This window comes from Oncorhynchus clarkii, unplaced genomic scaffold (genome assembly GCF_045791955.1).
Source record: "Oncorhynchus clarkii lewisi isolate Uvic-CL-2024 unplaced genomic scaffold, UVic_Ocla_1.0 unplaced_contig_8864_pilon_pilon, whole genome shotgun sequence".
Taxonomy (NCBI): Eukaryota; Metazoa; Chordata; class Actinopteri; order Salmoniformes; family Salmonidae; genus Oncorhynchus; species Oncorhynchus clarkii.
The window spans coordinates 1,190-6,477 of record NW_027260505.1 but is presented as its reverse complement, the minus strand read 5'-3'; the positions used below and the strand labels follow the sequence as shown (position 1 = coordinate 6,477).

At 45.5% G+C, this 5,288-nt stretch overlaps 1 long non-coding RNA gene across 1 annotated transcript; it reads left to right on the top strand.

Annotated features, from left to right (window-relative positions):
- Window positions 1-778: 778 nt before the first annotated feature.
- On the top strand, window positions 779-4,605 carry LOC139401497 (uncharacterized). The gene is made up of 4 exons (XR_011633000.1): window positions 779-848; window positions 1,119-1,183; window positions 3,837-4,046; window positions 4,540-4,605. It is a non-coding gene; the product is annotated as an uncharacterized lncRNA (long non-coding RNA).
- The last annotated feature ends 683 nt before the right edge of the window (window positions 4,606-5,288 follow it).

Sequence of the window (5,288 nt, the reverse complement as noted above, 5' to 3'; positions counted from 1 at the left end):
GAGGGTAGGCCTTGAAATACATCCACAGGTACACCTCCAATTGACTCAAATTATGTTCATTAGCCTATAAGAAGCTTCTAAAGCCATGACAATTTTCTGGAATTTTCCAAGCTGTTTATAGGCACAGTCAACATAGTGTATGTAAACTTCTGACCCACTGGAATTGTGATACAGTGAATTATAAGTGAAATAATCTGTCTGTAAACAATTGTTGGAAAAATTACTTGTGTCATGCACAAAGTAGATGTCATAACCGACTTGCCAAAACTATAGTTTGTTAACAAGAAATTTGTGGAGTGGTTGAAAACGAGTTTGAATGACTCCAACCTAAGTGTATGTAACTTCAGACTTCAACTGTACTGCATGTATGTATGTATGTATGTATGTATGTATGTATGTATGTATGTATGTATGTATGTATGTATGTATGTATGTGTGTGTGTGTGTGTGTGTGTGGGGGGGGGGGGGGGGTGTATATGTATGTACAGTATATCACAAAAGTGAGTACACCCCTCACATTTTTGTAAATATTTGAGTATATCTTTTCATGTGACAACACTGAAGAAATGACACTTTGCTACAATGTAAAGTAGTGAGTGTACAGCTTGTATAACAGTGTACATTTGGGGCTTATTGACACCTAAAATAAAGGCCTCCCCCACCCCCCAGTCATCCTGCTCCTACCACCATCCCACCACCCCTCTCTCTCCCAGCCCCAGCTATATGAATCAATAGTTTGATGGAATGTTCCTGTCTGTCTCTCTACAGTGTGGTGGGGCCTGCCCTGACATTCCGTGTCCGCCCCAACAGCCAGAACCTGAGTGCTGAAGACGTGGCAGAGAAAGCCGGTAAGTGGACCTGTTACTGGGGTCAGACGGGGTCAAATTGACCCAATGTCCCGCTGCTCTATATAAACCACCAAGACAATATCTACACACACACACACACGCACGCACGCACGCACGCACGCGCACACACACACAACTTGGACAGAAATTGAGCTAGGGGTATAAAAGGGATTTTTGAACCACTCTAGTGTTTTTTAAAATATATAATAGCAAGAATATAACTTTTTTGCAAGATGGCAACTATTTTATTTTGTTTCATAATTTACTCAGTTGCAGAGAAGAACTTTCTGGAGTCTGAAACTGCTCTGAAGATCCTGCAGACAGGTGTCGGTGAGGTAAGATTATGCTGCATTTAGTGTGTGTGTGTGCGCGAGAGACGGGGGTCTCTTTGCATTAGAATCTATTGGCATTCATCATCAATATTCTTTGCGTCATTCTGTGCATTTTCACAGTCAAACTATTTTCCTCTGCCTGAAACACCTAGAATGGCTAAAATCCTTTGACATGACAAACGTATTTTGCGGTCGAATGAAACGTGCGCGCTCCCGAAAGACACAAGACTGTCTCTTTAATTCATATTGGTCACGCGCACCACTCCTCTCTTGGTCGTCTCACATCGTCCCTGGGCCTGAGCTAGTAGGTCACACTGCCGCCAAAATTCAATCAAATGATGCGCTATTTTCCACTTTATAAACGCATTATGGAAAGCAAGAGACAGATCTTATTTCATTTTGTGCACTATCAAAGTCAAGTCGTCTTTCTTTCACGGAAGGTGGATGTTGGGTGAGTGTCGCTTATATTTAGCCTACTAATAGGCTATTCATACTTTTGAATGGTAGATTTGTCTAGAGTTATTCTTATTATGGGCCCAAGTCGCGAATTGTATTTCTTATAGGCCTAATTTGATTCTATAATAGTTATATGTAGTTCCACTTCAAATATGTCTACGATTTAGTTGCCATTTGTAAATTGCTTACGCATTAATGTTATCTGTTAGTTTAGACCTTTTCATCAGATTCTGCCGGCATAGCGCACGCACATCTACGAGATGCCCAGCCCGCGTGGTGTGTGTGGGATTGTCGCATGATTCGTTGTCAAATATTATGATTTAGTTAATCTGGGTATTTAATCATAATGAAGATTTTAACAACATATTCAAGAACGTACAGCAAATAACACTTAACGAATTTAATCTGTTTGAGGACACGTCTATCAATATTATAATATTTAACGGGACCTATATCTGGTTACAGTAATTAGTGTTGGTGCACTTTGTAACTGTATCTTGTTTGCATTTTGAATAATTTCACATTGGCAATCTCTCCTCTTGAATTATAAGAATTCTGCAATAATGTCCATTAGATTTCTCTTGGAAGTCTGAAATTGTGCATACACACACACATGTACCAGTGTGTGTAATCTAAGTTTAAAACCCTTTAATTCTAGTTGTCAATTCCATTTTTTTATTTAGTGAAAAAAAATTGTTAGGCCTTATGTTTGCTAACTGTTTGCATCACTCACAATAGTGATGAATGAAGTTGCATATCGCTTTTGGCAACAACAACCTGAGGAAAGACACTTGTGTCAGAAGTCAATGTCTGCAGTAATGGAATGATCTGGAGTCTATCTACTGTACTGATCACGCTACTCTTCTATTGAATCAACCTCTTGGTCTCTCTGTTGCCTTAAATCAATCAATCTCTTCCTCCCTCCCTTCCTTCCCTCCTATACCCTTCCCTCCCTTCCTATACCCTTCCCTCCCCTCCCCTCCCCTCCCCTCCTATACCCATCCCCTCCCCTCCTATACCCTTCCCTCCCTTCCTATACCCTTCCCTCCCTCCCCTCCTATACCCATCCCTCCCTCCCCTCCTATACCCATCCCTCCCTCCCCTCCTATACCCTTCCCTCCCTCCCCTCCTATACCCTTCCCTCTCTTCTTCACTCCCTCCCCTCCTATACCCATCCCTCTCTTCTTCCCTCCCTCCCCTCCTATACCCATCCCTCTCTTCTTCCCTCCCTCCCTCCTATACCCATCCCTCTCTTCTTCCCTCCCTCCCCTCCTATACCCATCCCTCCCTCCCCTACACCCATCCCTCCCTCCCCTCCTATACCCATCCCTCCCTCCCCTCCTACACCAATCGCCCCCTTCCTCCGTCTCCTCTCCTACACCCACCCCTCACCCCTGCATCCCCTGATGTCAGTTAGGTAAATTCACCTCATGTCTAGATCTTAATAGTCATCTCCAGAAACCGGTCATTCGGTTCTTCCCCCTTTCTGTTTTCTTCCCCTTCCCCCCTTTTCTCTCCATCTCTCATCTTCGGGCCCCTTTAGACTATCAGGTGAAGCACCCCCCCCCCCCCAAATATCTCAGACTATAGCTCCACCTTTCACCCCAATGTCTCAGACTATACCTTCACCCTCTACCCCAATTTCTGACTATAGCTCCACCCCCTCACCCCACCCCAATCCCCCATGTCAGACTATAGCACTCCCCACCCCAATGTCTCAGACTATAGCTCCAACCCCCAACCCCCAAATCCTTCAGCACATTCCTGGGGCCTCTGAAGAGGAAAGAGAGGTCAGGAGGGCAGGAGAGGCAACCGTGGCAACCAGGGAGGAGAAGGAGAGATGAAAGAGAATATATGATTGGGGGTCAGGCTGCAACAGTACTTGTGTTGCATTCAGTGGGGTACAATGTAGAAAAACGTTTTGCAACGTGAATATCTCTGTTCTGATTTGGACTTTTCACTCTGTTTCAAAACATTTTCACCCTAATGAACACCACCCAGGTTTTCTCTCATCCACTTCCTCAATAATAATAACTTTGATCAATTATTCTGTTGCAGGACATTAGTGGGGCTCTCATCCTTCCACTAAAGGATAAACACTCTTTCAAAAGCTATTTTATTGTCTCATCAGTGAGATTTTCAGCTAACAATTTTGTTTTCCTTCCTCTCTTTCTGTCTCTGTCACCTCCCCTCTCGACAGAGAACTGATGGGCGGGGCTTACCTCAGGCCACCCGGGTTCGAGATGGCTCCCGTTGGGTGTTCATGACCATGGTGGGCGTGGCCTGTGTTGGCGGGATCCTGGTGGCGACAATGACCATCGTCTGCCTGCGTCGCCACACCAACCGCCTGGCGTCTGAGAAGCTAGGCCTGGGCCCAGAGGGAGGCAGCGTTACACACCAGGAGTACCAGGTAGGCACACACACACACACACGTAAGTAGGCCCAGCCGTCAACTGACACCTCACAGCCATGCAGGACCAAGTCAAGTGGGAGTACTGTAGACTATAGACAGACAGCACATTTCTCGATGAGATATGATTGACAAACCAATTTCCCCTCCGGGATCAATAAAGTATTTATCTTACATGGGTTTGTCCAGCCGCTATATCTTAGTTTTCTTATGTCGCCCTCTCTTCACCAATGTCAACAGTGTAATACTCCCTAAAAAGACAACTCACAAACAGTCCAACATGAACACATTCACTCTTCAGTTTTCAACCTGCACAAGGATTCACTAGTCTGAGACATGAGATGTATTGAAAGAGACCTGTGCATGCTGCAGACCCAAACTTCCCAGGACTACCAGTGTGACTGTATCCACGGGACATTGATCCCTGATTTAGTAATACATTGTGTCCGTAGAAAACCCATTGACTGTCATGATCCCCTTCTCCTTCTGTCAGGACCTGTGTCGTCAGCACATGGGATCCAGGGGACTCTTCGAGCGTCAGGAGGGGGCAGGAGCTGCGGGGGGTGGTGGGGGTGCTAGTGGAGGTGGTGGTGGAGGTGGTGGTGGTGGAGGAGGTGGTGGAGGAGGTGGTGGAGGAGGTACGGACACGTCCAGGGTGAGCAGTGTGTCGTCCCAGTTCAGTGATGCGCCCCAGCCCAGCGACGCGCCCCAGCCCAGCCCGAGCTCCCACAGCAGCACCTCTTCCTGGTGCGAGGAACCAGCGCAGACCAACATGGACATCTCCACCGGTCATATGATCCTGGTCAGTGTCACTCTGAACATTTACTCTATGCATTAATTTATTTATTTATTCCTACTCTGCCTCAGATCTCACTACCGCTGTTCTGACTAAACCTGGGTTCAAATAGTATTTGTTTTCCATCAAATACTTTTGCTGCGCTTGATCGAACTTGCCTAACTTCTTTCCGCAGTGGAACCAATGGACTAGTCCCAAAAGTGCAAATCTTACCCACCTGGCACTGCAGGCAGGCTCAATCAAACCCTAAAAATATTTTAAATAAAACAAATACTATTTGAATCCAGGTCTGGTACTGACAATTAAATACACATTAACCATCAGACTCTAGAAGACAGATTCATCCAGTTGAAGGCATTGACAGAGGAAGAGTGTAGTGTATTATCTAAGTAAGAGTCACCCTAGTACTGAGAACCTCCTCTGTCCTCCTAACTCACAGGCTTACA